Genomic DNA, 11,683 nt, shown 5'->3' on the forward strand with positions numbered 1-11,683 from the left:
GACGGCTTTCCTTCATGGAAATTTAACCGAGGACGTGTATATGATACAGCCCGAGGGTTTTGTCGATCCGACTAGCACTAGTAAGGTATGCAAGCTCAAGAGATCCATTTATGGGTTGAGGCAAGCATCTCGGAGCTGGAACATTCGTTTTGATGAGGTCGTCACTGGTTTCAGCTTCATAAAAAGCAAAGAGGACTCTTGTTTATACAAGAAGTTAAGTGGGAGCTCGATAGTGTTTTTGATCTTGTATGTGGATGACATACTACTGATCGGAAATGATATTTCGATGCTGAACCCAGTCAAGGAGTCATTGAATGGCAAGTTTTCGATGAAGGACCTTGGTGAGGCAATGTACATTTTAGGCATTAATATCTATAGAGATAGATCAAGGAGGCTGTTCGGCTTAATCCAGAGCACGTACATAGATAAAGTGTTGAAACGGTTCAACATGAGTGAGGCAAAGAAAGGGTTCTTGCCACTCTCACATGGTATAAGGCTAAGCGAGACTCAGAGTCCTTCGACATCTGATGAGCGAAGCAGGATGAGTAGGATTCTGTATGCCTTGCCAATCGGATCCATCATGTATGCCATGATATGTACACGGCCCGACGTTGCTTTTGCAATAAGCCTAACAAGTAGATATCAAACCAACCCAGATGAGAGTCACTGGGCAGCGGTAAAGACTATTTTGAAGTACCTGAAAAGGACTAAAGAGTTGTTCCTAGTTTATGGAGGTGAGGAAGAGCTCGTCGTAAGGGGTTACACCGATGCTAGTTTCCAAACCGACAGAGATGATTGTGGATCACAGTCCGGATTCGTGTATGCTACATCTTGAGCACTGCATTGGTTTTCCCTTAAAGAGGAAAGGGTGATGCAGTAAAGTAGCGTAAGTATTTCCCTCAGTTTTTGAGAACCAAGGTATCAATCCAGTAGGAGATCATGCTCAAGTCCCACGCACCTACACAAACAAATAAGAACCTCGCAACCAACACGATAAAGGGGTTGTCAATCCCTTCACGATCAGTTATGAGAGTGAGATCTGATAAATATGATAAGATAATATTTTTGGTATTTTTATGATAAAAGAAAAGTAAAGATGCAAAGTAAAATGAACGGCAAAAGAAATAACTAAGTGTTGGAAGATTAATATGATGGAAGATAGACCCGGGGGCCATAGGTTTCACTAGCAAAAATGCCCGTGCATTGCAACGGGAAATAAAATAAAATATCATGTGGCATAATAATTCGAAAACATACAAATTATTTGAGTATGAGCCCATTACGGAGGAAATGATCTCTTAGTAGTAAAAACAACACATCACGTGCTTAAGACATCACTACATGTTATGTTTTTTAAGCTAGGCCCAAAAGGTTGAAAATAGTATGTCAACAAAATAAGATCAGAAAAGAACAAAGTATTTTCTTTATGACAAATATATAAAAGTATGATACACTATATAATATTGGTGCTCATCAATCTTCTCTCACACATTGACTTTACTCTTGAAACATCTTCCATGCAATTTCTTTAACTGTTTCTCACGTAAACTTGCCATGCCAATCACTTTCTTTGACAATATCATACATATGCCACGTACAGTCATCTTCACTCATGTTTGCAACAACTGCATTTTGACCCCCCCCCCCCCCCCCACCCCCTCCCCGCCAGTAGGTATCATCATCAAAGTATTTGGTATGAGAGTGGCAGTCACATCTAACTACAAAAGAGCCATCTCCATCATATTTCAACAAAAAACCAAATACGTTGCCACATGATCCTGTGATAGCGACAATGTCTCACACTGCCACCTTGAAAGCCAATAGTTGGACTGGAGAATAATGTCCTGGGTATTGCCAAATCTGTAACTAAAAAGTACTCTGATATTATACAAATATTTAAGAAACTAATAATCATGTAATGAAGACCTTGATGTTCTTCAGCCAATAGCAAAGCTTTAGACTCCAGTGCTCATTGTTGAGCGAGTGAGTGTGCTGCCAAATTTAGGCCTTCTGATGTTTACAAAGTTACCATGGTAAAAAGCAAGAGAACCAACCTACATTTGTTCAGGAATTAAAGCAATTAAATGGTTCAGGGCACATGTGAGTATAGCTGCTCTGAAAATGAGTGTCTTCACTGCTACATTTGGAAATTACTCATTGCTTACTGCATTTGGGAAGCTAGCAAGTATGTGATGCAACTGGCAACATCAGTCAGAGAGACCATTCACCTCTGCTGAATCATTTATTTCAATATAACAACACAACACCTTATTATGCTGAGCATCACCACACTGAACTAAACTGATCTAAAATTAAATCAAAGTCTTTGTGCATGGTAATGGAGGATTATATTATACAGATACATTACCTAAATCGTTCGCCGGGCTGCTCAAGCGGTGGTGGTGTACAAACCATAGAGTTGAGTTGTTGCGTGTGTGCGGGGATTTGATCGGTGGGGCGACCACGGCATCGTCAAGCTGAAAAAAATATAACAGGCCCTTAACCGAGAAACAAGTCATATGATGAAATCTATTAGCACCATTCAATCACGAAAAGAAAAGGCGTCAGATGCTATCTGCGGTTGCATGAGAGGAAAAAAAAGGAAATCCAAGCAGCAGTTGGAGCTCGGGCAGAGACCAAACTTATATCTAATCCGACCGAGCTGGAGCACTGTTTGTGCCTACACATGGATAGGAAAAAAGACCAAGACTTTGATGCCTATGGGTTCTTAAAATTCTCACAGTGAATTGGATGGAGTATATATCTAGTAGGATTAAATTAACTGAATTATTGGTTGTGCAGGATTAATCAATTAACACTCATCGTGTATTGGATGGATGGATATATGAATATCAACTATGCACAATAGAGAAAGGTCCGTCAAAATAAACCATGAAATTACTGAAAAGTTTGTCAATGCTAATAAACACGAAAGATTACCACCGGTTAGTGTATGCATTGGTAAAGGCGTGAGGTATGAATATTTGCTAGAGGTACCTTCAAATAGCCAGGCTCCTGAAAAAACATATTGCATCTCTCGCCATGTACATGAGCATGCTTCCTCAAGGCAGCCACATTAACAAAGGTCTTGCCACAGTTGTCATAGCTGTAGGAAGAGGATCTTTATGGATGGTTCGACCTTGCACGACTGCGCCTTTGGATCTTGCTTTTGTTGCCGCTTTCCTTCAGGTTCCTGTAGACATCCTATTTGAGCTCATACAGAATATATGTAGTTTGTCCGCAGAAGTCGACATACATTATCCCCGGAAAAAAATCCACATACAGTATGTAGTTTGGAAAAGAGTTAAGGAACAATATATGTGAAGTAAAAGCGTAAGCAAGATTTATCTTAATAATAAACTATGAAACATTCTCATTCATCACACAACACTACATAGCTGAAACTGGTGTTCACTTCCTCGACCACATACCTGGCGCATATCACCTCCCCTTACTAAAAACTTCATGAAGCACATTAGAAATAAATTAATAGTACAGACTACTTCTCAATTAGGACGTGAGTGACATGTAAAAGTTGTGCCTCAAAAAACTACATGTATCAAAGATCTGTACTAATTCATCTACTCTTGCAAGCACTTAGTACTCACCTAGCATACCTACAACATCTACATGATCACACAGCAAGACAGAATTATATAGATATATGTAAAAAATGTCTATTGTGGGCAAGAGCTATATTTCCTACAGTAAACTGATGAATTGACATATAGATGAGACCCATCAGATGCTTCATAAGTACCTGCGCCAAAGTACGTCCAGGCGACGGCTGATGATCTTACGGCAAAGTCGGCGGAGGCAATGGCAGATTGTCTTGCGGCGAAGTCGACGGCGGCGAAGTCGACAGAAACGACGGCTGCGAAGTCGACGAATACAGTATATTACATTGATGTCAAAACCAATTAATCCACTCCACTAAATACACCTCCTAATTCTATTTTGCTAGGTGCATTAGTATATGTATTCATGTGTATGCAATTATGCTAATTGATAACTAAAGAAAGAGCAGAATATAAACTTCAAGAGTTACTCCAGCATCATGTCCAAGAATTACTGTAACCAAGTTGAAGCCACCATGTTTAGGTATATGTAGTCAGCAACATTAAATTTCTTGCTTCAATCCTTGGCTAGACAACAATTTTTCAGAAAAAATATACTGAAACAGGGGCTTGTATGGCCGATTGGCTGAAACATAATGCAAATACATAATAAAACAGACAACGTAGTTGGTGTAAAGACTCCAGTGCATATCATCCAAACTGTAATTGGAAGTAGCACCAATTTTTCAGAAAAAATAAAGGAACACAAACAATACAAACAAAGGAAAATCGATTGAATTCATCGATCATCCAGTGGTGTAACAACTATAGTAACATAAAAAAACAACTACTGTGAGGGGTCGAGTCATTACATACCTCTGATGTAAAAATTGCTCTGTACCAGCCATGTGCTTTTAGAAGCCATCACAAATTGGTTCACATAACAGAAGATAAACGAAGGTTGCAATTGATCCCTGCTAAACCTGCTGTCTTGAAACTCCTGCACCACAAAGCAAATATCAGTGCACTTTTGTACTAATCCAGACTAGAACAAATCAAGAGAAATATCAATTTTTCTGGCAAAGAGCAAGGGAACTATCATAATCCTCCTCTGCCAGCAACCAGCAGCTTCCTCTGCCTGCAACCATCGACTTCCTCCACACACATAAACACGGACGCACATCCAGCCGCACACATCACACACAACCAGCCGGCCGAAGCACAACACAGATGCCACATATGCCAAACCCGGCAGCATATGTTGAGCCGCCGCCTGTGTGATGCGAGAGGAGAGCGGGGCTGGTTGGAGAGAGAGGGAGGTGAGGGCGGCTGCTGAGACCAGGAGTCGCTCTTGGCAGCGCGAGATGAGGAGGCCTCGAGCAGAGGGAGGCGAAGGACACACGAGGGGACGCGGGGAAGCGATCGACAGCCGGCGGCGATTGGCGTTTGTGCGGCGGCTAGGGTTGGCAGGGGTCAGGGAAAAATCACGCTGGCGGCTCGTTCGACAACCAGGCATGAATCGTTTTTCTCACCAGGCGGTGGCAGAAGCTCTGTAAATTCTGTCAACTCCGATGGCATATGCTTTGACGAGCGAATAGTTATTTCTTTTGAACTCACTTAAACATGAAGCGCGGGTTCAATAAACAAAAAATATAAGGACTTTTTCGCAAGAGCGCCGCGACGGTGAACCCGGAGACTCAATCCATGCTTTATTATTAAAAAAAATTAGGGAGAGAAGAGACTAATGGCTTGTCTCAAGAGCATAAGTATTACGGTGGGTAAACGAATTACTATCGAGCAATTGATAGAATTGAGCATAGTTATGAGAATATCTAGGTATGATCATGTATATAGGCATCACGTCCGCGACAAGTAGACCGAAACGATTCTGCATCTACTATTATTACTCCACACATCGACCACTATCCAGCATGCATCTAGAGTATTAAGTTCATAAAAACAGAGTAATGCTTTAAGTAAGATGACATGATGTAGAGGGATAAACTCATGCAATATGATATAAACCCCATCTTTTTATCCCCGATGGCAACAATACAATACGTGTCCTTTCCCTTCCTGTCGCTGGGATCGAGCACCGCAAGATTGAACCCAAAGCTAAACACTCCTCCCATTGCAAGAAAGATCAATCTAGTAGGCCAAACCAAACTGATAATTCAAAGAGACTTGCAAAGATAAACCAGTCATACATAAAAGAATTTAGAGAAGATTCAAATATTGTTCATAGATAAACTGGATCATATGCCCACAATTCATTGGATCTCGACAAACACACCGCAAAAGAAGATTATATCAAATAGATCTTCAAGAAGATCGAGGAGAACTTTTTATTGAGATCCAAAGAGAGAGAAGAAACCATCTAACTAATAACTATGGACCCGTAGGTCTGAAGTAAACTACTCACACATCACCGGAGAGGCCATGGAGTTGATGTAGAGGCCCTCCGTGATCAATGCCCCCTCCGCTAGAGCTCCGGGAAAGGCCCTAAGATGGGATCTCTCGGGTACAGAAGGTTGCGGCGGTGGAATTAAGTTTTCATGGTGCTCCCGGATGTTTGGGGGTACGTTGATATATATAGGAGGAAGAAGTACGTCGGTGGAGCAACGAGGGGCCCACGAGGGAGGAGGGCGTGCCCAGGGGGTAGGCGCGCCCCCTGCCTCGTGGCTTCCTCGGTTGTTTCTTGACGCCCACTCCAAGTCTCCTAGATCACATTTGTTGAGAAAATCACGTTCCCGAAGGTTTCATTCCGTTTGGACTCCGTTTGATATTCCTTTTCTTCGAAACCCTAAAATAGGCAAAAACAGCAATTTGGGCTGGGCCTCTCGTTAGTAGGTTAGTCCCAAAAATGATTAAAGGTGTAAAATAAAGCCCATTAACATCCAAAATAGATAATATAATAGCATGGAGCAATCAAAAATTATAGATACGTTGGAGACGTATAAAGCATCCCAAGCTTAATTCTTGCTCGTCCTCGAGTAGGTAAATGATAGAAGAAGAATTTTTTATGTGGAATTCTTTCTAACATATTTCTCAATGTAATTTTTGTTTATTATGGCATGAATGTTCAGATCCGTAAGATTCAAGATAAAAGTTTAATATTGACATAGAAATAATAATACTTCAAGCATACTAACTAAGCAATTATGTCTTCTCAAAATAACATGGCCAAAGAAAGTTATCCCTACAAAATCATATAGTCTGGCCATGCTCTATCTTTACCACATAAAATATTTAAATCATGCACAACCCCGATGACAAGCCAAGCAATTGTTTCATACTTTTGATATTCTCAAACTTTTTCAATCTTCACACAATATATGAGCGTGAGCCAAGGATATAGCACTATATGTGGAATAGAATGGTGGTTTTGGAGAAGACAAAAGGGAGAAGATAGTCTCACATCAACTAGGCGTATCAACGGGCTATGGAGATGCCTATTAATAGATATCAATGTGAGTGAGTAGGGATTGCCATGCAACGGATGCTCTAGAGCTATAAGCATATGAAGCTCAACAAAAGAACTAAGTGGGTGTGCATCCAATTCGCTTGCTCATGAAGACCTAGGGCAATTTGAGGAAGCCCATCATTGGAATAAACAAGCCAAGTTCTATAATGAAAAATTCCCACTAGTATATGAAAGTGATATCATAGGAGACTCTCTATCATGAAGATCATGGTGCTACTTTGAAGCACAAGTGTGGAAAAAGGATAGTAGCATTGTCCCTTCTATCTTTTTCTCTCATTCATTTTTTGGGCCTTTTTTGCCTCTTTTTTCCTTTTTTTATTTTTCGTCCGGAGTCTCATCCCGACTTGTGGGGGAATCATAGTCTCCATCATCCTTTCCTCACTTGGGACAATGCTCTAATAATGATGATCATCACACTTTATTTACTTACAACTCAAGAATTGCAACTCAATACTTAGAACAAAATATGACTATGTGAATGCCTCCAGCGGTGTACCGGGATGTGCAATGATGCATGAGTGACATGTATGAAGAATTATGAACGGTGGCTTTGCCACAAATACGATGTCAACTACATGATCATGCAAGCAATATGACAATGATGAAGCATGTCATGATGGTGGAAAGTTGCATGGCAATATATCTCGGAATGGCTATGGAAATGCCATAATAGGTAGGTATGATGGCTGTTTTGAGGAAGGTATATGGTGGGTTTATGGTACCGGCGAAAGTTGCGCGATACTAGAGAGGCTAGCAATGGTGGAAGGGTGAGAGTTTGTATAATCCATGGACTCAACATTAGTCATAAAGAACTCACATACTTATTGCAAAAATCTATTAGTTATCGAAACAAAGTATTACGCGCATGCTCCTAAGGGAATAGATTGGTAGGAAAAGACCATCGCTCGTCCCCGACCACCACTCATAAGGAAGACAATCAATAAAGAAATCATGCTCCGACTTCATCACATAATGGTTCACCATACGTGCATGCTACGGGAATCACAAACTTCAACACAAAACTTATCAAATTCACAACTACTCAACTAGCATGACTCTAATATCACCATCTCCATATCTCAAAACAATTATCAAGTATCAAACTTCTCATAGTATTCAATGCACTTTTATGAAAGTTTTTATATTAAAGCAAATTTCCATGTTGTTCTAAAGGACTCTCAAAATAATATAAGTGAAGCATGAGAGATCAATTATTTCTTATAAAATAAAACCATCGTCGTGCTCTAAAAGATATAAGTGAAGCACTAGAGCGAAAACTATATAGCTCAAATGATATAAGTGAAGCATATAGAGTATTCTAATAAATTTCAAATCATGTGAGTCTCTCTCAAAAGGTGTGTACAGAAAGGATGATTGTGGTAAAATAAAAATCAAAGACTCAAATCATACAAGACTCTCCAAGCAAAACACATATCATGTGGTGAATAAAAATATAGCTCCAAGTAAAGTTACCGATAGACGAAGACGAAAGAGGGGATGCCTTCCGGGGCAACCCCAAGCTTAGGCTTTTTGGTGTCCTTTAATTTTACCTTGGAGTGCCATGGGAATCCCCAAGCTTAGGCTCTTGCCACTCCTTGTTCCATAATCCATCAAATCTTTACCCAAAACTTGAAAACTTCACAACACAAAACTCAAAATAGAAAATCTCGTGAGCTCCATTAGCGAAAGAAAACAAAACACCACTTCAAGGTACTGTAATGAACTCATTATTGATTTATATTGGTGTTAAACCTACTGTATTACAACTTCTCTATGGTTTATAAACTCTTTTACTAGCCATAGATTCATCAAAATAAGCAAACAATACAAGAAAAACAGAATCTGTCAAAAACAGAACAGTCTGTAGTAATATGTAGCTAACGCAAACTTCTGGAACCCCAAAATTCTAAAATAAATTGATGGACTTGAGGAATTTATCTATTAATCATCTGCAAAAATAATTAACTAAATAGCACTTTCCAAATAAAAATGGCAGCAATTCTCATGAGCGCTAAAGTTTATGTTTTTTTACAGCAAGATCAAAAAGACTTTCCCAAAGTCTTCCCAACGGTTCTACTTGGCACAAACACTAATTAAACACAAAAAACACAATCAAAACAGAGGCTAGATAAATTATTTATTACTAAACAGGAGCAAAAAGCAAGTAATAAAAATAAAATTGGGTTGCCTCCCAACAAGCGCTATCGTTTAACGCCCCTAGCTAGGCATAAAATCGAAGATAGATCTAGGTATTGCCATCTTTGGTGGGAAATTCTTCAATAAGACACCTATAACCCCTAGGAGTTTCTTTTTTTATTAATTATCAAACTCCTAGGCACAAAATCAAGAAAGTCATTTGTAGCAAACGGTTCCTTAATGATAGCAAAAAGATTGGGATGAACACTTATTGATTTTAAATCCGCAGTTTCCTTACTAGAGGATTCACCCTTATTTTTAGGAACATAAACAAGATTTTCAATTTTGGTAGGAGGATTTGGAGTATTTTTAATGGAAGAAAAAGCGGACCCCAAGTTGGTGATAATTCCCTCAAGTTTATCGATTCTAGTAGAATCTTGATCTATTCTTTCATTAACTATGGGTTCTTTTTCTTTAAAACTTTTCAGAGTAACTCCCGCCTTAGATCCATATTGGGTAATTTGGTTGTGGATATTTTTATCCAAATTCTCAATCAACTCTATAGTAGCAGCTTTATTCTCAATAATTTCAAGCCTTTGCATCACATGTTCCAAAGTTAACATAGTTCCATTAACCAAAAGAGGTGGTGAGCCAAAAAATCTATCGTAGCATTATAAGAATCAGAAGTATGGCTTCTCAAGAAATTCCCTCCGGTAATGGTATCAAGAATATATCTGTACCAAGGAGTAGTGCCTACATAAAAATTGTGGAGAAGAACGGAAGTAGATTGCTTCCTGGTAGATCTATTTTGAGCATTGCAAATTCTATACCAAGCGTCTTTTAGATTTTCTCCCTCCCTTTTCTTAAAATTAAGAACTTCATTCTCGGGAGACAACGGAGAAGATAGAGGACTAGCCATAACGACAAGGCAAGCAAGAAAGCGACGAACTAGAAAAGAAAATGGGAACGGAAAAAGAGAGGGCAAATAAAACGGCAAGGGTGAAGTGGGGGAGAGGAAAACGAGAGGCAAATGGCAAATAATGTAATGCGAGGGATAAGAGTTTGTGATGGGTACTTGGTACGTCTTGACTTGTGCGTAGACTCCAGCAACGGTGCCAGAAATGGCTTGTTGTCAGGAGTCAAATCTTGACTTGACTTGGCGCGAATCTCCCCGGCAACGGTGCCAGAAATCCTTCTTGCTACCTCTTGAGCACTGCGTTGGTTTTCTCTTGAAGAGGAAAGGGTGATGCCGTAAAGTAGCATAAGTATTTCCCTCAGTTTTTGAGAACCAAGGTATCAATCCAGTAGGAGATCACGCTCGAGTCCCACGCACCTACACAAACAAATAAGAACCTTGCAACCAACGCGATAAAGGGGTTGTCAATCCCTTCACGGTCACTTACGAGAGTGAGATCTGATAGATATAATAAGATAATATTTTTGGTATTTTTATGATAAAGAGAAGTAAAGATGCAAAGTAACATAAACGTCAAAAGAAATAACTAAGTGTTGGAAGATTAATATGATGGAAGATAGATGCGGGGGCCATAGGTTTCACAAGTGGCTTCTCTCAAGAGCATAAGTATTACGGTGGGTAAACGAATTACTGTCGAGCAATTGATAGAATTGAGCATACTTATGAGAATATCTAGGTATGATCATGTATATAGGCATCACGTCCGTGACAAGTAGACCGAAACGACTCTGCATCTACTACTGTTACTCCACACATCGACCGCTATCCAGCATGCATCTAGAGTATTAAGTTCATAAGAATAGAGTAATGCTTTAAGTAAGATGACATGATGTAGAGGGATAAACTCATGTAATATGATATAAACCCCATCTTTTTATCCTCGATGGCAACAATACAATACGTGTCCTTTCCCTTTCTGTCACTGGGATCGAGCACCTCAAGATGGAACCCAAAGCTAAGCACTTCTCCCATTGCAAGAAAGATCAATCTAGTAGGCCAAACCAAACTGATAATTCGATGAGACTTGCAAAGATAAACCAATCATACACAAAAGAATTCAGAGGAGATTCAAATATTGTTCATAGATAAAATGGATCATAAACCCACAATTCATCAGCTCTCGACAAACACACCACAAAAGAATATTACATCGAATAGATCTCCAAGAAGATCAAGGAGAACTTTGTATTGAGATCCAAAGAGAGAGAAGAAGCCATCTAGCTAATAACCATGGACCCGTAGATCTGAAGTAAACTACTCACACATCACCGGAGAGGCCATGGAGTTGATGTAGAGGCCCTCCGTGATCAATGCCCCCTCCGGCGGAGTTCCGGAAAAGGCCCCAAGATGGGATCTCTCGGGTACAGAAGGTTGCGGCGGTGGAATTAGGTTTTCGTGGTGCTCCTGGATGTTTGGGGGTACGTGGATATATATAGGAGGAAGAAGTACGTCGATGGAGCAACAAGGGCCCACGAGGGTGGAGGGCGCGCCTAGGGGGGAAGGCGCGCCCCCCTACCTCTTGGCTTCCTC

The 11,683-nt window shown here is 40.1% G+C and overlaps 1 long non-coding RNA gene across 7 annotated transcripts; it reads right to left on the bottom strand.

Moving 5' to 3' along the window:
* Nucleotides 1-1,403: 1,403 nt before the first annotated feature.
* LOC125544366 lies at nucleotides 1,404-5,058 on the bottom strand. 7 transcript variants are annotated; one of them, XR_007299442.1, is made up of 6 exons: nucleotides 4,434-5,058; nucleotides 3,761-3,874; nucleotides 2,998-3,193; nucleotides 2,369-2,477; nucleotides 1,927-2,054; nucleotides 1,404-1,844 (listed from the first exon to the last, which is right to left on the bottom strand). It is a non-coding gene; the product is annotated as an uncharacterized LOC125544366 (long non-coding RNA). The 7 variants fall into 7 exon arrangements; XR_007299443.1 differs by adding an exon at nucleotides 2,166-2,230 and having other exon boundaries at nucleotides 1,404-2,054; XR_007299438.1 differs by having other exon boundaries at nucleotides 1,404-2,054.
* Nucleotides 5,059-11,683: the final 6,625 nt, after the last annotated feature.

The sequence above is a fragment of the Triticum urartu genome, chromosome 3 (assembly GCF_003073215.2).
Source record: "Triticum urartu cultivar G1812 chromosome 3, Tu2.1, whole genome shotgun sequence".
Classification (NCBI taxonomy): domain Eukaryota; kingdom Viridiplantae; phylum Streptophyta; class Magnoliopsida; order Poales; family Poaceae; genus Triticum; species Triticum urartu.